This window comes from Serinus canaria, chromosome 4 (genome assembly GCF_022539315.1).
Source record: "Serinus canaria isolate serCan28SL12 chromosome 4, serCan2020, whole genome shotgun sequence".
NCBI classification, from domain to species: domain Eukaryota; kingdom Metazoa; phylum Chordata; class Aves; order Passeriformes; family Fringillidae; genus Serinus; species Serinus canaria.
The window spans coordinates 62,798,080-62,823,599 of record NC_066317.1 but is presented as its reverse complement, the minus strand read 5'-3'; positions in this window follow the sequence as shown (position 1 = coordinate 62,823,599).

The following is a 25,520-nucleotide window of genomic DNA, read 5'->3' as shown; positions in this document are numbered from 1 at the left end:
GGCAGAAGGCTGTAGGGTCACTGCTCCCTGGAGGGCTCACCCTGCCTGCAGACAGCACTTTGTCCAGCCCTGCCTCCATCCCAGCTGGAATAGGCTGAAAAATAACTGGAAGTTTCTTGTCAGAGCAGACGCACAGCACAGCCAGTTCTTCATTGACAAATGAGAGAAAGAAAACAAAATATCACACTGTCATTTAAAAATAGCTTCAGCAGAAATACCACAGGCAGTGCTTTCACCAAGCGGAGATCAGCGACTGATTAGGGAGGGTTATCAGTGTACCTGGTGCCGGATAAAACCTGATCCCGCTGCAAGGCGCTCTCACCCAGCTGGACAGATTGTGGGGAATGATGAACGCCTGAGAAACTCTAGAAGTTTTCTGATAATGCAGGAGTTTGAAACAAGGGGTTCTACTCCTTGCCTGCAATGCAGCTTTGGGAAAGCTCCATGTGGTCTGATGGTGCCAAGCAGCATTTTCGGATTTGGGTGGGACAGGGCCATTCCCTGTTCATGACAAATGCAAGCTGGCTTGGTCTGCTGCCAAACTGGGGAGAGCTGTGCAAGGGTGATCCCTCCTGTAAATGACAGTGAAAGCATTTCTAAAGGAGAGGCACCAAAGTCCAGCCCAGGTTTGGGGACTTCCATTTTTAAAGCACAGCGTGTGTGACACGCAACAGTTTTCCAATGGCAGAGCTCAAATTGCATGACCCAGGATTTAGGGCTGTTGCAACTTTTAACATTCCTTCTGATCTTCTGCCTCTTGATTCTGCTTATACAAAGAATTCAGGTGTTAAAATGAATGTATTTTTCTTGATCTGTTTATTGTAAAGTACTTAGGCATAATTTAATTTGCAACTGTTATTTGGATATATTTGCATTATTCCAATTATTTGATCTGATAGAGGAATTAATATTCACCAGCTGATGAAAATTGTGCAATGAATAAAACCACACCAATTTGCTTAGGTGACTCTAGGACATATTTCAAGATAAAATAAGAAATTGATGGAAAGATATCAAGAGCAAGTCCTGAGTTTTTCTGAGGTGGTATAATTTTTTAGTTTACCATAGTCCCTTCAAGATGTACCTTGACCCATCACTTGTCTAAAACTTTGTATCAGGAGCTGTGGCTGAAATCCAGATTCTTGAAACACTGTCAGTAGTGAAAAAAGAAAACAAGTATATTAGAAGAAAAGCAACTGGATGAGTAGCTTTGCTAAGTCAAGTGTCATTCTCATGACCCTAAGATTAAATATCTTTCCTGTTTTTATGTGTCCTGACTCTTCTTGACACGTGACTCCAAAAGCAAAGCACAGCACAATGGAAATATATGCAAAACTATCAAACTCACAGAAAGAGACAAATCAGGTAACATGGTGAGCTACCCTAAAGCAAGGAGTCCCCCTCCTGGGCCTGCCCTCACAGCTGGCACCTATCCACAGCTGAATGTGTGCCCTGATGGGTGGATACCATCATGTGCAGCATGCTCGGGAGGGCAGAGTCCCTGCCTCTGCACTCAGACTCCCTGCAAGGCATCTGCTGCCTTGCCAAAGCCACTTCATGGAATGGGCAACACCCCAAGAACACAGCAGTGCCTGGAGTCAGCATGGCACTCCCCTACCCCTGAGGTGCAGCTGCTCACAGCCATGTTGGGCAGCAAGCAGGGGGATGCAGAAGCCTCAGTCTGGGTCTCCTTGCAGGAGTCATCTTGCACCCATCCTTTCCCCTCTTTTTGCCCCATTCCCAGGATCTTGGTCATGCGGTGTTCCCACCATTCTTGCTCTTCCAGGCTGTCTTCAAAATGCTGTCTTGTGTGATTCTCTAATCTCCCAGGGAGGTGCATTTCTGAGACTTCCCTTCCTGCACAATGTCCATTCCCTGGTGGGATCCACATGGGCCATTTCCACAGGCAGTGCCAGATCCATCACACAGCTGGGATTCCTGCTCTCCTATCACGAGATCAGGGCATTATGCAGGACTGGTTCTTTATGAAAGCAACGAGTTACTGTTATTCAAGCTGAGGGAACAGCAAGTGACACCTTAGGCCTTTCACTCCCAGGCCAGTTGCTTCTGCTCCAGGCACCACCTGAAAGGAAAACCAGCTCCCCCACAGTAAGCCAGAGGTAGGAAAATGCAACTCCCTCAGCACAGTCTGTAGCCATATCTACTCAGTCTGGACCAGTGACTCTGACAATTTTGCTGCTGAGATCCCCTGCAGGAAGGAGAATACTGACTACAGGTTGTCAAAATGCCTTTTAGCATTAGCAGGATACTCTGCTCCAGGCAGAGTAGGATACATACGAAGCCTTAAGCTGTTCTAGGCTTCACAGAGCAGCAGACAGGAAAATACATGTGGCTGCATTGGGACACGTTGTTTCAAAGCCCTGTGTGATAGCACCAAGTGGCATAAATCAGAATTACCTGTCACAAACTGTATGTCTCTGTGGGCATTTCTCCAGTCCTGGCTGAGCAGCAGCTCAAACTCTCTGAGACAGTGGTTACACTGGAAAGAAGGAAAAGATGTAACAATACAGGAGATGGTAAAAAAAGCACTGATGCTTGAAAAAAAAGTTGATATGCATCCCTTTAGAAAGTAGTACTGAGGATGTGTGAGGGCAGGAACATGAAGGGATTTCCTCCTTCCTGAGAACCCAGAACTGGCTCCAAGAGCTTTTTCTTTAGCACCAATTTCACATTTTGGCTTTTCTGTACGAGGAAGTGCAGGGCTCTGCCCCAGTGTGAGCTTTTTGCAGCCCCAGGGTGTCCAATGTTTCTCTAAAACACTAGCAAAGTTAAAGCTCCATTCCCCAGGGAGCTTGTGGAGTGAGGCCAGCAGCACATCCTGGAAGCAACTAATGACTGAGCTGCTAAATACTTCACATTCCTCATGGACACCAACCCAGACTCGAAACCTGAGGAGGTTACTCGGCATAAGACATTTGCCTTTGGGAACTCTTCTAAATAGCAACAAGTCAAATCAAAACCTCAGTTCAGACCTCAGCTCCAGACCTCACCTCCAGATCCAAGCCATATCCTGACCAGACCCAACAGCCTAAAGGTGGGGAGTCACAACCTGTAGCCTCTGCCTGCTCTGGAGACCAACCCTTTGGCTCTGTATTCCTGGTGCTGAGCTATTCCACCTGCGCTATTTAAAGGCCTTTTTCCTAATTACCTTCCACAGCTCCAGCTTCTGCTGGGGTTCCATCCTCCTCTCCAAAAGTCTCTGCCTGCCTTGGTTTAAGTAACTCATTGCAAGACACTCTAACTAGGGCTGTCTTAAAACAAAGGTAGGTGTTGGTTTCTTTTCACCTTCCAGTTTGGGTGAAGTCACCATGGTGTGTGAGCAGGTTGGCAGTGAAAAGCAGCCTGGCTTGGACTTACCACTGCCAGACAAGTTCTGGGAATTGTGCTATGGTAACTGAACAACATCCCATGGCTCTCAGAAGTATTTGCTATATAGGAGGTCAAGATAGTAAGAGCAGATTTTGTTGAGTTTAATACCAACACATGCTACTAAAACCAAAAGGTGTTGAAAATTTAAGGCAAAAGTAATTTGTCCATGAACACAAGGTTTGATGTTGGGATCAAGATGCCAGGGCTCATTGCTGCAACCCCAGACCTGCTGCACCAGCATTTGGGGGTCAAAGACTGAGAGTAGCTGTATTTTTGGAAAGAAGTCCTTTTCTTAGATGGATTGAAGCATAGAGAAATTGGGACAAGAGCTTCATAAATTCATTTCTTTCTGCCTTCCTCCCTCATCATTGACTTGTTCCCACACTTTTTGGCAGCCTCTGGCACTATTCTTTTCCCCACAGATTTCTGTGCTGCTTCTGTGCAAAGGTAAGCTCATGTAAGAGAGGCTTAGACAGAAGGAAAAACAAACAGCCAAAGTCCATATTTTAAGTATTATTGAATACATTCTGGTATCACTTATTTCTTAGAACAAGAAATTATTTGTATATGTCAAAAACCTAAAGAAAACCCTGAAGTGTTGAATTTATCCATTCTAATGTAATAGTTATAAAAAGAAAGTACCGTTTGTTATCTGCTTCTTACAACATTGCACCCAGGTGGTCTTTCCATTTGTCCCAGAGTTTGTCCTGAGGTGCTGCTGTGCTTAGCTCATTACTGTAATGCTGTTGTTCTGCAAGGTTGTGAGAAGATGAGGCAGCACAGAGCTTTTCAAATCCAGGTTTCAGGAAGAAGAGAGACATGTATCTCTCCGGTCTGTTAGAGGAAAGAATGAAAAATAAATTGCTCTGGTGATCTGAAGTTGCTGGCTATTAATTCCTTTGAGGATTTTGTATTGCTTCCAAGGCAAATACAAGATTAGCTGATGGAGTAATGGACTAGTATGGGATAGAGATCACATGGGGGTTCTTGTAACACAGATGTTATTTATTTAGCCTATGCAGAGCAAACCTACTTACAGATGTAATTTTGTATGTTCAACATGCTGTCTACGTGCCCAGTAGCCCCCCAGTATAACTTGAGAAGTCAGGAATCCTGCCTTTGTGAGCCCCCAGCTCCCAGGCAGGGACAGCTGCCTTTATATCCACTCCTGCTCAAGTGAGTGCTGCATCAGGGAGTCACAGTGCAACCACTTGGAAACGTGCAGAAGAGAGCAGGTAAAAAAGCAGGAAGGCAAGTGGAAAACAGGTCTCAGTCACCTGAAAACTTCCTGCTGATTCACCCAGCTGCAGGGGCTGCCCATCCCAGCTGCAGCCATCAGTAGTGGTGCTTGGAAGAAATGCTACTGCTGTAAGAATGCTGCTATTTTGTAAAAGCATGTGCAGGACCTTCCAGTGCCAGATATCCAGACGTGCTAATGCAAAATGCATTAGCCCAAGCAGCAGGAGCTCCAGGGTTGCTGGCGCCATTGAGTTCCACTCATTTCATCTTTATTATAAATACTGCATTGTCGTCTCATTCTTTTCTCTCATCCTCTCTTTAGAAAAGAATTATAAGGCTCTAGTTGACTGGTCCCTTTGACTTAGTACAGTTGTTAAACCACAGGCAGTAAATACCTCTTTCAATTGTTTAAGGCGGATGTATTTATTTCATTGGAACAACTGAATGAAATCTGTAAGAGCTAAAGAATCCCCCCTTTCATGGAAGCTCTGCTTTTCTACCTCTGAGCTGAATGCAAAAGGAACTTTTCCTTAAACCTGCCATGTGAAATCAGCCCACCTTCAGGCTCCTCACTCTCAGCTTAGTTTTTTGTGGTTCAAGAAGTATTGCAGCCTCCAAAGACTCACCGCCTACTTGTAAATAGTGATCTTTCACCAGGCAGATCTCAGCTGACAAATGTTAATTGTTATGCAAACTATCCAGAAGATGAGCTCTTCTCCCAGGACTGAAGGGCAGCCACCTCCCAGATGAAACGAGGCAGCTGTTTAAACAGTGCGGGGTGCGCTGCCCCGGCTGCCAGAGCAGCGGGAGAGCCGAGTGGTGCGAGCGGAGCTGGAGCTGTGCCATGCCACCATGGTTAACACCCCCGCTTTTGTGGAGAAAACCTCCACAGCACAGCTTGAGAACTTTAACTGACCCCACGCCATCAGGAAAACGATGCTGTTTCAGTGGAAAACAGATATATAAAAATTGTTTCTTTGGGCTCATGTGGTGGGATGTTCCCTGCTTCAACTGGGAAAAACAAATTCTGGTTGTTGGGGCAGGATAGGGATGGGAGAGCAACGCTTTTCCCAGACCAGAGAATCTGAAAGGGACCAGGGATGCTGATACCATGCAAACCTTGTTCTTGCCAGGAGGCAGATCCTTGCCTGAGGTGGGTGGTGCTGTTGGGCTGTGGTTCCCAAAGGAGTCCCCCGGGAAGCTGGGAACCAGCTCCTGTTCTTGTGAAAGGCTCCACTGGTGTTGCCCATAATTCCACCATAGGCTGAAAGAAATTTTGAACGTGCTGTCAGCTCATTTTTCCTTCCAGTCCCATTTGGTTGCTGCTCCTTCCCTCCTGCACAGCTCCAGTGTGGAGTCTTTGGGGTCACTATGAAGAGTAGGAGTCATCCCAGAGAAACAGAGGGACTCACCACAACTGCTCATAAAACCCACCCTGACAGGGCTGCTGGGCACCCACTCTGTGAGCAGCAAGTCCTGCCCTTTGCCTGGGCAGCCTGCAGAGAAGAGGCGGTTCAGCAGTGCAGAACAGCTCCAGGAGTGAAAGGTGCCACTTGCTGTTCCCGTGCCTTGGATCAGGCTAGCTGCAGAGAAAATTTACATTTCAAACCCTGTATGAGACACACATAGAGACCACTAGTGTGTGTTGCCAAATTATCTGTTATCAGCCACATCATTGCACCTCTGGGGTAAAAACCCCATTTTTCTGGCCACCAGATAACATGGAGAAATATTTATTCCCTGCAGTAACTTAGGATAATTTTCAGGGGTTGCTGTGCTCCTGATGAGTACATGGAGAACTACTTCTGTATGTGCCTGTGCTGAATTTCTGAGCACTGAACCAGGGCTTCATGCCATCCTCCACTCCTTGGGGTGGTTTCAGAGGTTTTGTTGTTAGTTTGTTTTCATTTTTAAGATAGCTTTGTACTATTGCAGCAAGGAACTTCAGTTTGGTTTTGTTCAATTTGAGTTTTTAAATAAATAAAATGCTTTATCCCACTTGTACATAGTCTTCAGATGTATAGGACTTCATAAACTTGAAGAGCATTTTAAAACAAAAATACATTGAAAGGAAGAACAGAGGACTAAGATTTGAAGATTCAGACAACAAGGAAGTTTGTAATGATTCTTACTTTCTTGAAATTTCATTGATTTCAGTGGCAGCAGGATGGCAGTCTACTTAAAATGGAAAAAAATGGCATTTAACAAAAAAAATCCATTCCAACTTCTCATCTCCTTCCCTGATTTTGCATCAGTTCCCAGTATCAGGCTGAGCAAAACAGCCATGTGCTATTTCCATGCTACACTTTGCCCTTCAACAGCTCTCTCTGGCAACTTATTTTACAAAATATGGAGAACTCCTTCCCCAAAGGGCTGTGAAGCCATGGATTCAGTTGCCAGGGCAGGCCACCCATTCCTCTCAGCAAGGGCTCTTGGCTCAAGCCACAGTATCCATAGTTGTTTTCAACTGAGACTGAGCTGATAAGGGGATTTCCTTTCAAGTGGAAAAGCATAAACTATATTTATATTCAGATAATTTCCTATTTGTTGGGTTTAGCTTAACAGGCTGAATTTCTGGCCTGTCTCTCCAGTGCTCTCCAACCACATGAAACATTCGCAATGGTCCGGGTGGGAGTTGTTTTGCCAGAAGCTGGAGAGATGCCACAGTGCAGCTGCTGTGCAAGGCAGAGGTGGAAGGACACAGCCAGTCCTCCTTACTCTGCTTTTTCTGTAGGGAGCTGACACAGACCACAGCACCTGCCTAGCATTTGCTCCCACGTTCATTACAGGTACTTGTGCCACTGACCCATCATTTGTCCATTATCTGGGCAAAGTATGTGTATTTTGATCAAAAATTTTAAAAGAGAAATCCCTGAAGTATAACTAATGCCTGCTGAGCCACCCTGAGGACTCAGTGGTTTTGCAGGCAAGTAGGACCATGCTCAGCTAAGGAGCAGAAGGGATTGAATTACGTGAGGAGTAGAGGAAGGATTTACTGAAAAAGCTGGTAGAAGACTCCCAAACTATTAATTCCCAGGAGGAAGGGAATATCAAACCAGCAGTACTTCATGTTCATCTGGGAAACCAACTCCATTCTTCTCTGCAGAGATTTCCAGAGGATGAGACCCCAGTTCACAGCAAACTGATAATTATTAGTCTTCTCTGTATCCATTTACTTGCAAAACACCTCAGAATCCCTCCCTGCAGGAATTGTTCATGTTTCTTGTATTACCTGGGGGTTTTATATTGCATTCAGTTCACTGGCTGCCAGAGGAGTATGCTCTCAAGGTTTGAAGATTAAGCTTTTATTTAAATATATATTCCTCTAATGTTGTACATCTGGTTTTGTTTAAACTCGTTTCAGAAATCCTTTGCTTTCTGGGTCCTTTACTGCTGGTCCATCTAAACTCAGGCTGTGGGTGTTACCAGCAGCTCTAGCTGAGCCAATGTCCTTTCAAAGATCAGGATTCCTCCAGTTTCACCCTCCTGGCAACTCATGGGGTGGATCAATGTACACAACGGTTTTGCAGATCAATGTCCTAAAGCCACCTTTGTTTTATACTTCGAATGTCCAGAAAATAATAAAAACACCTCTGAAAGACAATAAATACCTGAATGTCTTACCCTTTCTGGGAGCCCTTAGTGCTTCCTGAGTCCTTTGATGTTTGGGTCAGTATCCTTCAAGAAACAGCACATAGCTCTGGCCCACCCATCTCCAAACAATCTTCTGGTTCTGAAAAGAGTATTTTTCAGTTTTGGAGTGCTGTCTGTGCCTTCTTGCAGTAGGATCTTGTCTCTTTATGTCTTTCAGTTTTGGAGTTTTCTGTTCTTTTCTTTTGAAGTACAAATGTTGCATGAAACCCCAAGAGCTCTAAGGACAGGTTGATGGTCCTTGATGCCTTGAGTTAAAGCTGAGAAAATTCCTCTGCTGTGAAACAGTCATTAATCAGCCCTGAAAGTTAAAATTAATAGAAGAAGTCTTTAGAATTCAAATAGATTTTGTGCAGACATAGGCAGGTTCCCCAGGCCTTGTGTGTGTATGTACACACAAACACATATGTATGTACTCATATATGTCTACATTTATACACACACAAACACCAATGAAAAAAGTATACATGCTGCACTCCAGCAAGAAAAGTAAGAATCAATATAGAAAGTAGTATTGGAAAAAATCCAGTTACCATCCAGTTACAAAGGACACCATCTCCCTAGTCCTGCCCTCTAGAACTGAGTAACCCTGACTCTATATAAAAATTTAAATTTCGTAAAATAGCAACATTGTTTTAGCTTTTGGTTTTCTGGGAACTCTTCTCTTCTAGAGTTTCTCAGCTTGAGAAAGTGACAGACTACACAGTGGATTCCTGTACCTTGTGCACCATGCAAATTACATCTAGTTTCCTCATGCCCATTTTGAAATACAGTTCCCATCCTACTTAACCATGTCCTGGTTAAGACAACAGAGTATTGAGAAACGCTTGAAGCTACAATAGCAGCAATGCAGATCTTTTGTTTTATCATTAAGTGGAATGAATCCCTGAGGACTCAAGAGAACTCCACAGAAGCCTGATGTATGCAAAAAGAGGCTGGTTATGGTAAACAAGGTTAGAGATATGTGAATATTCAACATGGACATTCACACAATGAGTAGACAAACCCCCAGTATGATGGGAATTTTCATGAGGGAGCCTTCCTTCTTGCCTGTAATAGAGACAAAGGGATAATATCCATCACCATTTATTAGAACTCAGGTGGAGGAATGTCAAACTACCAATGCTCCATCTGTTTGAGGCTGCACATGGACCCTGACTGAGATACAGCAGAGACCAAAGTCTTTCACCCTTAGCATGTGAGATCACCAACTGGAAGCCAAGTACATAGGGCCAGGTAGATGTTTCTTGTTGCTCCCTGCTCCTGGTGAAAAGTTCATTTGCAGAAAGGAATAAGCATGTCCTAACGGTGAGATCTGGCTGGCATGAGAGCTGGGGACAAGCCTGGATCCAGAGCTCTGCACAGGAAAAGCAGCAAAGGGAGGTGGCATTCCACAGAGCTCTTAGAAACAGGCACAGAAATCCTGGTAGAAGCACCAACGTGGCCACATTCAGACCAAGCACAGGAGCAAAACCAGGTCCAGCTATGGTCTTTGACATGTCCTTTTTGAGGACAGCAGGCTCCAATCTTCTGCATTGACATCTGCAGTAAATTGTTTCTTTCTAAATGTCTGCAGCTGAAAAACAAAACCAGTCTACAAGATGTCAGTGTTCATCTTCCGTGAGAGGTGTATCAGTCAGGTTGTCAATTAAAAGCATTCACTGAAGGTGAGCTGTGGATAAATTAATCTAATAGGAAAGCTCCATAGGTCAACAGCTTCCAGTCAGGGATGAGGGGATGTCACAGCACATTGCCTGTGATTGCACATGATGGTAACACTGTCTGCAGTCACCTGGAGGCAACATCCCTGGATATGTTAATGACACCTTTGCCTGCAGCCTGCATGGTGCTGTGGTTCAGCATGTTTGAGCTGAAGGTTTGTTTCTGTGCTGAGCACAGCTCTTATGCTACTGAAATGCCCACATGAGCATCCTGGGTGGCTCTGTGTGCTTGTGAAGCATCTCCTCCTCATATACCAGAGGAGCAATTACCACACACCCAGGAGGAGATGAAAATGGGTCACTCTGCAGACAGTACTATATGGAACCAAGATCACAAGAGGAGAAGGTGCAATCTGACGTGGGACATCACCAGGATACAAACTGCTGGAGATCCTCACAGAGGCCAGCAGGATTTGGCAGTAGGGACTAGTGGGTCTTGCATGCTCTGCAGTCTGGTCCAAAACCACCAGCCATGGAGGGTAAGCTGCTCCAAGGACCACATAGCCTGAAGAGGTGGATTCTGAGTCTTCACAGTGAACTCCTGCCCTCTGAAGCAGAGGTGGCACAAGACGACTGAAAATCAGTTTATTGGCCAAATACCCAAACAAGAAGAAATGAAGATTTCCTGTCACCTCTGAAAAGCATTAATTTATCCAAAGGTGGAAAAATCTCAGGTCAGAAGCAGTAGGGTTTAGGGACACTTGCTTGCAGAGTGACACTTGAAGGTAGAACCAATTCTTTCAGTCATTACCAAGATAAAAAGACAATCCACATCAAACACAGCTGAACTTAGGGAAATATTCATCTTTGGCCCACTGCGTTCATAGGACATAATTTGAAACTACAGGAAACACAAAAAAGACACTATCACTCACATGATGTGGGAGAAAGAAACCTTCACCAAACCTACCTCAGGGCTTCAGGAGAAGAGATGAAAAAATCCAGATGCTCAGAAATATTCTGCTGGACACATCCCTCAGATGATGTTTTGTTGCTTAATATAATGTTTAAAACAGTTTATTATTGGCTGACATTCTTCAACCAATCAGTTCACATCTGTTTTTTTTGTAAAACTACTTCATACTTATTCTTCCAGAGACTTTCTAAGCAGTAGAAGATATTTTCAGAGATGCAAAAGGAATTCTGGATTAGTTTGGTTGTTTTGTTTTGTTTTTTTCCCAAGACAAAGAGGAATTTGAGAGCAAAACCAGTTTACTTGATTTACTCATCAAGGTAATAATTTTTTTATAATACAGATAGCAGACATGAATATGGAAAAATAAGGATGGTTTCTCTTGTGAACTGAAAGATACCTTTTGTCCATAAAATGTCTCAAAACAACTACAATCAAGTAATGAAAAAAAATCCTTGAATGGGAGACAACTGGTTTGTCACAATTCAGACAAATATTTGTTATGCAAAAGCAACTCCTATTTTAAAAGGCAGTGCAGGATATTTGGGAATGTTCTCAAGAGCTCTGTTCCCCTCTCTGCAAAAACATAAAATTACATTTTTTGACCATTTGCATCACTGCAATAGGTCAAGCATTCTGAAGGCACCATGGCTGGGTGCAGGAGCTGCTTCTGCCAGACATCGTAGACATTTTACGTCATGCACATTCTGGTGTTTCCCGTTACTGTTTTCTTTCAGTTTAGGGATAATCCAAGATGTTTGCGTCTTGCCATTTAAAACTAAGAGAAAAACCACAACAGTATTTTCCATGTAAGCCAAAATCTTTCACATGTGCCAACTGCCAAAGCAGACAAAAGAGCTTTGATCATAGTCAGACACCATAACTAGCTACTTGTTTTAATTACAGAAAGTTTTAGCTATTATTACACGACAGGCTGGCACATTCAGCACATGACATAATTTTATGCAAGCTTTTCATTTCTCTCAGCACAGCTCCAGCCCTAGGCTATTCCACTCACAGCAGAAGCATCAATTTGAATGAAGTCAGGGAGATATCACAAACTGAGACCCACAAAACCCAACTATGCACCAATCCCACTCCCAGCTGGGTTGGAAGAACATCATTCTCAGTGCACCAGCCAGGGCAGAGCTGTCAACTGCCTACAGATTTTGTTTTCTTTTGTTCTTTCAATTTTTCAGGATGAAACAATTCTAAGCCTCTGGGTTTTGGGGTTATATTGCCTATTGCTTTTACATGATCTTGTTCTTCTATTTATAGTACATTAGCTGTTTTAAGTGGCTGATAAGTAACACCCAAAATATTGGGTGTTTTCATCCTGAATGGCTGTCAGACCACCAAAAAAACCCCAGTCATGGCACAGGTCAACCCAAACATTTTTATAGGTATTCCTGGGCTAGTACAAGTTTTCATCTTTCTTAGCAATAATTGAATTTTTTGGCAAAGCTTTCTGTGAACAAACTTGCAAGAGCACTGATGAAGAGCAAATCAAAAGGGCTGTGACAGTCCTAAAAAAGGCTCTGTGATTTCTATTTGAACAAATGCTTATGAAGACTCATTTTCTCAGAGCTCTGGAGCTCTAATCCTCATCTATTCAGCCCACTGGAGAAAAATACCGAATCACATCCCCTATCACTGCATCTACTTTCAAATAAAATCAAATAAGCATAGTAAAGAGAATAAACACAAATAATTTGTGGCTATGATAACATAGGAACTGGTTTGAAAGAATATCTTTCCTCTGGAAAACAGTGTCAGAGTTTAATTTCAGAGATTTCTGTTTAATGTCAGAGATTAATTTAACAGCCATTAAAACATCTTATTAACTCAAGTGCTAATTGAGTGCTTGGCAGGAATAACAGAGCACTGCCAACCATACACATAAAAATGGCTAGAATTTGAGGAAATTCTGTGGTTTAGCATTTTATTACTTTAATAACTTGCTAATATAGGCTTAGCTGACTTAGGTGGCCTTACGTACCTCCTTTGTAGCTGTTTTGAAGATGCCATGCTCTGATGGCACAAAGTCTCAACTGTCCTTAGGAAAAATTAAGTCCTTTTGGCTGAAATCTTCCAGATTGGGCTGAAACACATGCTTTGCAGCCATGCCAGAGTTTGCAGGCAGAAAAGTGCAAACTGCTGAGCTTTGGGAATTCTCAGTGCCGTGACTGCTGACAGGATGGGCACTGAGAGAGGCAAGGTGAGCACTGAGGGAACAACTGGCTCAGCTGTTCCAGTAAAGGACCCATGACCATGCTGACCACCACCCTCCCAGGACTGCTATTTGAGTTCCAGAGTAGCAGAATTTTTTTTCTCTTGTACATGGATATCTGCAGTCTATAGGGAAAAGTTAGACCAGCAATGCTCCTTCCTCTATATTTGACCCCCAACAGTGATGGTTTGTGGTTAACACATGCTGCTTCCTGGGTCTGTTCATCCCTTGCACCCATAGCTTGTGAAAGCATCCTACCATGGCTCTAGACTGAGAGAAGATGGCCACAGATTGCTGTATTTTGCTTTTGCAGAAGCACAGACATCACCTCCACCCATTCCTCCACCAGCACCCACAGCAGGAGGAAAGCAACCAGTTTTTCCTGACCAAGCAAAGCCAAGGCAACATATAGCATATAGCCAGAACTTCACTTGAGACCTCAAGGGATGTATATCCCACAACTGGAAGTGTTACAGGGATACTCAGCTGCAAACCTCTCCTTTGATGACTGCAAATGGAGGTGGGTAGTAAGGACCTCACTCCTTTAGGGCAAGCCTGAACTTCAAGTCACATCATCTAAATTGAGCACAGGCAGGAGATAATTTGAGCTCAGCCCACCCTAAACACACGACAGATACCTTGAGACCAAGTGAGAGCAAATAATACAGATGAAAAGTTTAGTGTCATGAAGTTTGTCAAGTTTAAAAACACCTCAAGTTGTTTTCTAGCCCGCAGCAGGGACACACCCCTAGCAGTATGTGTTTAGATAGACAGAAAGCAATGGATGAAGCCCAGATTTATGGGCAGACCACTTGTTGACCCAAGCTCCTGACTTGTGCATGGCTGCAACACATGCTCCCCTGTGCTGGGAGTCTTTGCTGTGATTGCTGTGCCTGCAGTAAGGGTGGCTTGCTCCATCTCAGCAGCTGCAGCCATGGTGGTTGGTGGTCTCACGCACAGCTGCCTCAAGCCTGTAGTCAGGAGCCCCTGAATGGTTATTTAGCTCAAACTTCAAAGCTGCTTAACTGTCCTTGATGAAGCTCCAGTGAAGCATGAGCCAAGCAAGAGTGAGTAGGGCAGGACTGGAAGGTGTATCTAGGACAATGTTGAGGCTGCCAGATTTGCACAGGTACCCAGCACAGGTTATAAAGTGCTCCAAGTTGTCTACTCCACTAGGAACCTTGCTCAGAGGAGGGAGGGAGGTTTTGCTGCATGTCATGTCCCCCAGCCACCTAGAAATGGCCAGCCACCAAACAACTAGCGCTTATTAATAAACTTGCTTAAGGAAATTGGCTGGAGTCTTACTTTTCATTGTGCTGAATGAATGGAGCTAAATATAATCCAGAGCTCGTTTTGCTGGGTAACAATGCAAGAGAGACTTCCTGTTCTAGCAGAAATCCCTGAGTTTAAAAGTAGAAGTTTCTCTAGGCTCAGTGAAATTCTTCAAATCTAAAAAAACACTGAGGTCACTCTCTAAATTCCTCTGTCCTCCCAAATACAGATATTATTTTAATACTCTGTGTGAGGAGAAATGTAGTGTCTCTCTTAGAATCCAGCTGAAAGCACAAGTTGTTTTAATCAATGAGCTCTCAGATACAAAGGTACTTCTTGGCTTAAGACCCTAATTCAATAATTATTTTTTCAGCTGAACTAGAATAAAGACATTATTTAAACATGTATCTGTCATCTCACACTGCCTGCGGCTGGCTGTTGGATATCTATTTCTCAGCAGCACTGTGGCAGCTCCTTATGTAAAAGGAAAAAAACATAACCATTTCCTTGCATGACTTCATTTTGGGATTATGCCTCCTTACTCCTCCTTCCCTGGAGCATCCTGTCAGGAGGTGGTTTCAGGTGCTAACAGAGCCCATGGTGGGTGTACAAGTGCAGTGCACACTGGTCTTTGCAAACTGTTTGTGTGTTTGTGTGGCAAATGTGCAAAACAAAGGGCCTCAGCTTTTGATTTTTTTGCTCAGTGCAAAATGAATCAGTCTGGTTGGGCTGCAGGAGAGAGGGGATCACTGGAGAACAGCACTGGCACCACTGCCAGGGCTGGAATTCTGGAGATTGAGCCATGTAAAAAATACTTTAATCCTGCCAGGCTCCTCTCCTTCATTTTGTCAATGGTTATGTTACAGACCCATCAACTTTCTGAATAGTTTTCCAGGATCAGCTTTGATCCTACAGTGCTGCCAGTGTGAGCAGCCTCCTTGCACAGATTGTGCCCTAGGAGAACAAGGACCTAATCTATGAGCCCTTTTCTTAGCTCTGCAGGTGTAAAATCTGATTTTTTCCCCTTGGGGCAGTGCCATACATAACAGACCTGAACTCAGTATTGCCAATAAATACTGACTGTTCTCCTCCTGTGTGTGTAGCAGCAAGATGGTGTTGGACTGCATTCAAGCCTCATGGGACTGCGCTGATTCCCTTAGAGGAGGAGGTCAAGGTGGTCAGGTGAACCACCTTGTTGTGGGAGGGGTACTGAATACCTAAAGGGTGATAGAAGTTTTAGGAGGCTTTAAAGCCAGAATAAGAATTGGTGAATTCTGGGCAGAGCCAGCTTGGTCCATTTACTTCACACACCTGGGGTCAAGGCACTTGGTCAAGGGGTACAAACAAGGAGAAGGCAGAAACCAGTGGGGTGAAAACAGAGATGTGTGTTGGAGGTGGAGGGTGGGCAGGAGGCCATGATCTCAGGGTAGGAGTGAAAAGGGGTGTGAAAAAAAAGACACACTGATAGGGAGCTACTGATGATCTCTTGGATGTCTCCTGTACAGGAAGGTTCCTGGGAGGTTCCTGGGAAGCCATGGCCTTGCTGAGCTCCTGTCCCATATCTGTAGGGCTTGCTTACACAGGCACTTGGGTCTAGAACATTTAAGTGACTGCAACAACCTATTTGCTAGTCCTCTGTTTCTGATGGGCTGCAGGTGTGCACAGATAATAGACAGATCACCTTACCCCCCACCAGTGAGATCTGGGGCATTGCTGGTCTTTTCAAGGCTGGGTGACAGCCACACTGCTGTGAAGGGCATCACTCAGGGGAGAAAACACCTTTGTAAGCCTTCAACCCAAGGTAGCAGCACCCAGGTGCAAACTCCTGCCTTGAGCATAATTCCACCTAAGCTGAACCTGCAAAAGAAAGTCAGCATTATCAGTTTCAGTTGCTCCTGTAACTCTGGTGAGTTTGATAGTTATGAGCAACCTTCAAAATCTCTATGTGTGCCCTCTGTATTACCTGTCCCCCAAGTGGCCTTTCAGCCTGGAGCAGCACCATGCAGCACTTTCCCTCACTGTCCCATGACTGTGGTTCACAAGGGACTTTCCCTGTGGGGAACTGTGGGGCTACCTCTACCTGCTGGATGATGAACACATAATCTGGAGCTTGGGCTGTCCCCTTGGACAGAGCCTGAAATGCTCTGGCACAGCCACAGTCCCTCAGTGTGGGGACAGCTTGAGAAACACAGGGCTTGAGAAAGACAGGGCACACTGCTGTCCATGAGTAACTGAGAGGGCTTTTGTACCTCAGTCAGGTCCTGCAGAACCTTCCAAGCTGTGGGGAGTGGCTGGAGGATACAGGAGCAGATTTTGTGCTCTCACCCTGTGCTTTGATGCTCGTGCCTAATGAGTTAATCAGCTGCCTGTTGTCGCGCCTGAAATATAAATAACAAACAAGCAGAGGATGAACTGGTAAAATAACAACAAACAACCAGGGGATGAACTGAAATGAGCAAAACATTTTCTGGCATGTTCCTTTGACTGCAACATCAAAGATCATATTAAGATTTTTGTAGAAGGTTACTTCTCTGAGTGTCTTAGCTCCAAAACTATCATGAGTGTCAAAATCCATTTGCAGGAAGACCTTCTGGGGAGGAGGACGCTGCTGAAAGGGCAGAGATGTTTAATATTTCACGAAGGGCATGCACAGACTAACGCACATTTCTCAAAACATCCTCATTAAAATGCTTTAATTAACACTGGTTCAAACACTAGCAGACTTGGAGATTCACATGTCTCAGATACATTGGGGGTGCTGTGCACTGCTCAGGTCCCAGTGGGAGCATCCTTTGCCAGGGGAAGGGATGCATCCTGACCCCCCTCACAATCTCCTTCTATCACTGTGTTGCGATTCCTCCTCTCAAAGGGCCAATAAATATTTTTTCCCCGACCACATTCCAGCCAAGTAACCATTCATGCAAGAGCAAACAAAGTCAACAGTGTAAAGGGAGCAGCAGAGATGATCCTTTCCCTTTCAAAGGCCATAGTTTCAGTTCCCCAATGTCATTAATCTAATTAACCAACTACCTGGTATCTGAACTAAGCACCCCCTCCTCCTACACAGGCACAGGGAGTGCTTCCCAGCCCTTGGCCACCTTGTCTGTATTTTGGAGAAAGGACAAGGAGAGGGCTTCAGACCAAGCCAGACAACAGAAAAGCAGGGGCAGAACCCCATTTATATGAGGTCTTTTTTGAAATGGAAAAAAGATGCTTCTTTTCTCACCCAGAAGAGACAGAGTGCCTAGCACTTTCTGAAAAACTGAGTTAATTCATGAAAAGAGATGTAGGGTAAAATGGGTGGGAAAATATCCCCAGTGATTATTGGGCCAGGAAGGATTCTGGGGCTCTCCAAGGCAGTGCCCTGCTCCAGGCATGTGTGATTATGCAAGAGCTGAACATCCACAGTGACCTGGTGCTGCCCACCCCATCCCCATCACAGGCACTCACTTCCATCCAGGAACTCCAGCCTTCCCTGACATGTGCAGCTGCACAGATCACAGGGAAAGGTCAGGGACTAAAAGTGCCAACAAGACCAAGCAAATTTCCTGATAGCCGCAGCCCATGAAGAAGTGTCCTTTGCCACCAGTCACTTTATCTAAGAGATGAAGAGGAAGGGGCTGCTCTCTGGGCAGGCTGCTGCCCTTCCCAAGCACTGCTGTCACCCTACAGCAAAGCCATTGAGGAGCTGGGTGGCAGCTCGTTCTGCACTGCCTTTTACAGTGATTATTAACCAGGCTGGAGTCACATTCCCAGCAGCTTCCTTTGGTCAGCACTGACAAGCCATGGTGAGTCAGGTCTGCTGAGTGAGTGCCTAAATTACTCCATCCTAGCACATGGTTGGCTGGAAGGTGCCATCCCTGTACATGGAACCCACTGGAGGATGCCATCCCAGCATGCAGAGCAGCTTGCACTTCAACCTACAAAAGATATGAATTTCTACTCCAGAGAAAATACATTTTAATTATGCAAACTCTATGCGCATTTTTAAAACATAGGGAAAGAAAAACCAGGACCCTGTTCTTATCTTTTTGTGAAATCATTATTCATTTGAAATACATGGATAATTAACCACATTATCATGCAAATTTAAGTGAATTGAGCTGGCTGAATTAAAGAGACTTCACCTACCTACCCATAAAAATTGCAACACGGAGCTGTCGCAACGAAGCTCTGAGCACTATTTTTAGTGCAGCACTGTAAGAGGGCCTGTGGGAGGGCATCTTCCAGAGGAATGCAGACAGTATCTTTCAGGAGGAATTCATCCTGAGGAAACCATTACTAGCTCTCACGAATGGCCAAGGGATATTTTTCTGGCTGGCCTGGAGTTTATACACAGAGAGCCACATGCACTGAAAAAAAAATCATGACTCATTGAATTTAAGGAACAGTTTACTGAAGCCAAATTTTCAAGTGCTCCTCCCTCTGCTCCTGGTCCCTTGGCTCGCTGTCCTTGGGGCACACCAGCCCTTTATTGGTGAAAAAAACTAAGCTAAAAATTCTTATTTACTGCCTCTGAATGAAAACTGTTTAGTTTTTTCAGAATTACAGTTTTACAAAGCACTCATGCCATACTTTTATTCACCTGAAAAATACCCAGCTACTGAGATTAATTTCTTACCACTTTCTGTGGTTTTACATAATTGCATTTTTGACTGTCCGGTCTCAGGCATCAATGCTGAAAGAGGACATGAACAAAGAATTCCCCTCATCAAAAAAGGACAATGAAAATCCAAAGCAGACCCTGCATGGTGGTTTTTCCAAAGATTTTTTTTCTTGTTGGGTTTTTTGTTCTTTGGGGTTTTGTTTTTATTTTTTTTTTTTTTTGCCTGTCCACACATTAACTTTGATCTCTGTAAGAGAGTACAACTCATGCTTAGGAAGTACCTTGGTTCTTGTTCAGTTGCAGCCTTGTGTTGGATACTCCTTCCTGGTCATCCTTCCAGGACACTGACAGGTATTTCTGTCACATTGGCATTGCAGAATCACAGGGACACAACACAGTGGCTGACTGAAGATGCTGTGTTAATGACAGTGTCCTTAGACATTCACAAACAACTATCTTTCCCCCAAATACCTTTAAGGACATAAACTGAGAATATGCCTGTCCAGGCTGAAATGCCAACACATCTGAAGCATTAAAATCATTAAATGAGTCACATAAACTCACATTTTACTGTTAAAAAGTACTTAGCAGCATCATCTTTGAAAAAAGTCACAATGCCATATAAATGGACATTTTGATATGAAGTTTTGTGGGTGTTTTTAGATGCATCACCGTCACTCTCTTCCTCCCTTAAATATCTTACCTCAAAAACATTTGACCCCAGACACTGTATTCAGGAATCTTGAGATGAAGGGGAATCCAGGAGTTCCCATCTCCATGAAAGTCACTGGGACTTTGGTTGCCCAAGTGACTTCAGCAAACAAGGACTTCAAAGCCTTTCAAAATAGTACTTCTGAGAAACTTAAATAAAGGTTGCAACTGGCCTAAGATTTTCAAATACTCAACTACTTTTTTATGAAGTTGTTCGCACTTATCAGCCTTATCCAGTGCTTCAAAGGGTGACCAGTGGTGGTCAGCTTGGTCCCTTCCTTCTAATTTTGCCTCTTGCTTGTTGGAACTTGGTTTTGATTGCACATCCATGGGGGAAAGATTTACGTTTTCTGACACGTCTGAAAAATGCCTGCCACAATGTCTGAGCCCTCTAGATGTAATAATAGTAGTAGTAGTAGTAGTAGTAGTAGTAGTAGTAATAGTAGTAGTAGTAATAATAATAATAATAATAATAATATAATAAACATCAACAACAACGAGCATGATTCCCAGTGTGCACAGTGTGCAGCAAGGCAGCTGAGAGCCCGAGCGCCAGCAGCTTTGTAGTCTGACATCTAATTACCAGCAAAGGAGAGGGTGGAGGAAGACCAGCTGTAGCAGAGGAAGAGGGAAAAGCTCCTGGGAGAAAACCAGAGTGCTTTACAAGGTGGAGTTGCTCTGCTCACCTGTGGTTAATGAAGATGCTGTGACTAAACACTTTTAAGGTATCACTCCAGAGAAATCCCTTTGTTTCTGTAGGGAAAGTTTATCTGGGTGGATTTGAGGTAGTTTTCTGCTGCTTAGGGAATTCCACAGGCTGGCACAGACCACAAAACACCCTTAAACATCAGCAGAAAATCAAGAAGCAGCAAATGAACAGGGATTGCCTTGCCATCAGGGAATGCCAGGAGGTGGATACAGGCTGCACAAAGAGCAGGCACAGGAAATCTGCTGAGTCCCAAATCCCTCTGATTTATTGCCCTGGTGCAAACCATCTGCCCAGCACATGGTCAGTCAACCTGACGCCTCTAAGAAATCCCACCTGAAAACTCAGCAGGCTGAGACAGGGCGAAAGGGACCACTTGGGTCATAAATACTGCTCTGTGTTTCTGCAGGGAACTGGGCTACATATTTCACCCAGAATGAGTGAGTGGGTGAGCTGGTGGGGGATATGGGTGGGGGTTTTTGTTTTATGGGAAAAAATCCTCAATTTCAGAATTTGTGTTCTACTTCGAAGCAGGTAATAAATTTGTCATGGACTGCAATTCCAAAGTTGCTTCACATGAGGTAGATCAAAGTGTTTGGTGTCTATGAAATCTGATGTAGGCCTTTAAAAATCATAAATTATCTTTTTCTATAAAACTGAAAGACATTTAACCAAAACATTCCAGAATATAGAAAAAATCTGGAGCAATTTGAGTTTATTTAAATTTTGTCCAATTCAAAGCATTTCTTCAAGAGAATTCTTTTCCCAACACATCAGCATTTCCAAGCAGAAAAAACCACTGGTCCTGTTTCCCATCCCTGGTGTTGTTCTTGCACCTCTGCTCAAAAAACCCTAAAATTTTGAAGCTGGAGAAGGCAGCTCGTGCTGGCAGCAGCTTTGGGGAATGGTTCCCATGTGCTGATGAGAGCCCTGGACACGCTGGGATCTCCTGGGATACCCAGAACAGACACCCAGGCATTCCCCCAGAGCCTTGTCAGCCAGGCACACGTGGCCAGCTGGTTTCTGTCACCACAGGCAGAGCCGGAGGGCACCACACACGCGGCTGCCTCTGCACACAACAGCACCCTGACAGGCATTTCCTTGTCTCAACAAATTACCCTGAAGTGCCCTAAAATATTCAGTTTGCTGGAAGGAATTGGAGAAACGTGAAGACATAGGATGTGTTTTGCTGAGCTGACCAGAAAACTCTTCCTGCAAACAGTCAGGACGTGATGTAGCACAGCAGCAGAAGGTGAGAAGGAGATGAAGGCACAACAAGGCAAATGTTTTGCAGTGACATTTGTGCTGGAGTGTAAATTAAGAGCTGGAAGGGCTTGGTGACAGTCCAGCACACACCAACAGCAGGGTCTGCATCAGGAGCCAGAGGCGACACCCAGCCTGCAGGACCAGCTGCCGAGGCAATGCTAAAGGTAGTCTAAAAATAGAGCACTTATCAGGGTGAGAAGGGCTGAGTATTTCATCACTCTGCCTCGATCAATGACTAGCAAAGCATGAGCAAGGAGGATTTCTGTTTTGGTAGGAGCTGTTTTCTGATTCACAGTTTGCTGGGCTTGGGCAATAACCTTCCATTGACTTAAACCTTGAGAGAATGTTGTATGAGCACTGGGCTGCACCATCCCCCACCCACTGGCACCTCTGCTCCTTTTGGTGCAGGGCAGCAAAACACAGCATTTTTTACAGAAAAAAACACATGGCTGGCCCAAAACCTTTAAGAAGCAACAGGTTTGGTGCTCAGCTCCTCCTCTGCACACCTGTTCCTCATGGAAACACAAGCAAACCTTTCCCTGCCATAGGAAATAAGGCTTCACCCCTTCTGAGTGACTTGACAAACTCTGTCCTAAGAGATTTGTTATTTAAGGGACATTTCACTGAGCACACGGGTAGGTTTGGTTCTTAAGGCCTTGCATCTCAGGGCGACAGGCAGGGAGAGGGCAGGGAGAGGAGCCTGGCAGGGGCAGAGCATTGGCAGGGCAGTGCTGGTGGCACTGCTGGACCCCTCTCCACAGGCTGTAGGCAGGCTCTGGGCTGCACGGGCAGCTTCACACCCTTGTCCACCCGCTGGGACAACCTACATACACCTGTGGCATCCAGCACCAGCCGCTCCCGCAGCACGGATCCTCAGGCTGCTTTCCCAGAGCTGAGGCAAGGAGAGCTCTGCACGCACGGAGGGGATGGCAGAGACACGGTGACAAGCTCAGCGCTGCCATGCGAGGCACGCTACTGCCGCGCCGGGGCCGTCTCCGTCTCCGTGGGAAAGCCTTTGATCTGACCACAGCTCCCAGGGCCGCCTGCAGGACTCCGCTTCCACTCGGGTACCTGCTCTTGTAAACATCGGCGCCGGCGCACGCAGAAGCCACATCCTGTCATCCCCTTGTGCAATCTGCAGGGCCATCTCCTCCTTGGCCACAGCGCAGAGGTTGCGACACGCAGGGAGCGACACGTCCTTGTGGGGCAACGTGGGGCCGGTTCCCGTCGGGGCGCGGCCCCGGCTCCAAACTCCCGCACGCACCCGGGGTTTTATTTTACAAGTGACCAGTGCAGACTACGTGCATCGGGAGATGGTTTCTGCAAGTAATTCTTCTCTCCGCAGGAACATATAGCTGACTTTATAATTCATGCATGCCTGGGAAGTTCAATCCAGTCCCACTGGAGCAGCAAGCTTGGTGGGAGTTTATTTATTTTAAAGAGAGCATGCAGTAGCACAGAAAAAAGATCGAAGCTATCAGAAACCATAAGTCTTAATCCTAAGCTAGCTTTGCTTTTCTTAAAATATGGTCTAGAGAAACTGCTTTTAAAATGTGGCTTCCCTAGTATTGCAATCCCCACACAACAGTGTTATAGTATAATTAAAACATTTACAAAATGAAGATAATCTATGGCTGATCCAAGTTTCTATGGAAATTTGGAGGCTATGCTGTTTGCAGCTGTTCCCAACTAATGCAAAGGTTGGCTGTAACTTTACTTCTGAGCCCGTTTGTAGCTTGGGGGATAATTTATCTGTTCTGTTTACACAGTTCTCAGCTTGCACAGCCCTAGAGTGCAACATTTCTATGATTCCCAAGCAAAAGGGTGCTTTATCCTGTCGGCTCAGCCTGAGCAATTAGTGTTCTTAGCCTTAATGAGGCACCTCTGCTGAAAGGTGTGGGTGCTTGCTGTGGTGTTGCAGACATTGCACTGAATGAGATCTACCAGGACAGCAGATGCACAAGGGGTGGACTGCAAACCCTTGCTCACACTGGCCTGTTGTACCCCCAGATTTGGCAGAGGCTGTGCCAGATGATGGCCTGTGGAGGAGCCCATCCCCACTGGTTCCAGCTAATGGGTTTTGGTGAGCCCATGAAGGGTAAACAAAGACCAGAGGGAGCAGAAAAAAAGACAGTTTACCCCCAGGATGAGGCTGGCATCTTAAGGGTAGGAAAATAGTTCTCTCTAAAGTCTTGGGCACCTTTATATATGCCACCTTATTAACACTTTCACAGACTCAGATCAGGGGAAGCTGTTGAATGACAAAGAAAAAGGGAAGAAACACATGAAAAAGAGTTTTAAATGCAATGATGAAGGACTTTTGGGGCTTACATTTTATAAATCAGGCTGATAAAAAGCTGGACAACCTGCAACTTCTTGTGGGAGAGCAGAGAGCAGGCACTTGCTACCTGCTCATCATCATGACATGATTATGTTTTACATTCACTAACTTATCTCCAGTTAGTCCGTGGCTGATACAAGCAGTTTTCACTTTGCAATGTTAAATTACTAATGAAGAAAGTATTAATAACCTCTAAGCAAAGAAAGTTGGTCAGAGGAGCAAAGCTCCAGCAGCTACACAATGGCCCCAGGGGTGTAAAATCTTCAAGCCTCATTGAAACAACAGCATGAAAATCTGCTTTTTACAAAGGGAGAGAAAAACTCTGCCAGTCAGGAGTGCACAGAAGAAAATCTTTCAGCTGAAGTAAGGCCAGAGGTTCCCATCCTGAACAAATATTTAGCGCCATTCACCAAATGAATCCCTTAGTATTAGTTTAAATTCAAAGACAGAAAGTCATAAAGCTTCACAGTGGGAATTTTTAAAAAAGCCCAAACAACTAAAAATAAGCCAAAATACACAAAAGAAACTCCCAATCCCAGTATTTTAATTCCTGATTGTATTTAGCCACTGCAGGACAGCTGAGTTACAATTGGATTAAGGTGGTGATGGCTTAAAAGTGTCATTGATTTTAGAGAGTAACTGTATCCAGAGGTCCTCAGTCATTTCTAAGTGAAAATAATTTGCAACTAATGATTCATATCCCAAGATATTAAAAAGTCTGTCAAAAGGGTCCAACAGGAATGCTGGAAAGTGACTTTTAACTAGAGCACATAGTGACAAGACAAGGGGTATAGCTTCAGACTGACAGAGGGGCAGGTTTAGTTTAGGTATCAGGAATAAATTCTTTACTGTGAGGGTGAGGGCAAGGGATTTGAATACACATATGTTGTATTGCATAAGCATGTAAGCCAGGCTGAGATCAACCTGAACTCCTCTGCTTCCCTAAAGGGCAGGATCAGCTCAGCCCCAGCAGGCACAGACTCTGCTCTGATAGATAGCAATGCCCTGTTCATACTCTGGTCTCCCTGACTTGTGTGTGGGAATAAGGAAGGGGTTTGATGTAACACAAGAGTGATTTCCTAGAAGACAAGAAGATTTGCTGAGCTGCCTGTACTAAAGGGTCGTTTGCAGAAGCACAAGTCTCTCTCTGGCCATGCCAGGGTTTGCAGCAATAAATCATGGGTTCACTTGGATGCATTCCTTATTGCCTGTGGGAACCCTGTTGCTAAGTCACACAATTATGTCACCGTGGAGCATCTATGATTTTTTTTTTGTAGTTGGGTTTCTTTGGTTTTTCATAAAATCTTCTGGGCATACAGGTTTCCTTAAAGCAAAATCTTACATTTCCAGTTATATATTACCTAGATTTTGGTCATCCTCTTACCTGCAACCTGGACAGCCCATGAAAATGTGTCTTCATATGGTTCTCTGCTGGGTTACAACAGCGGCCACCTCATCAGAGCTGCTCACTTTA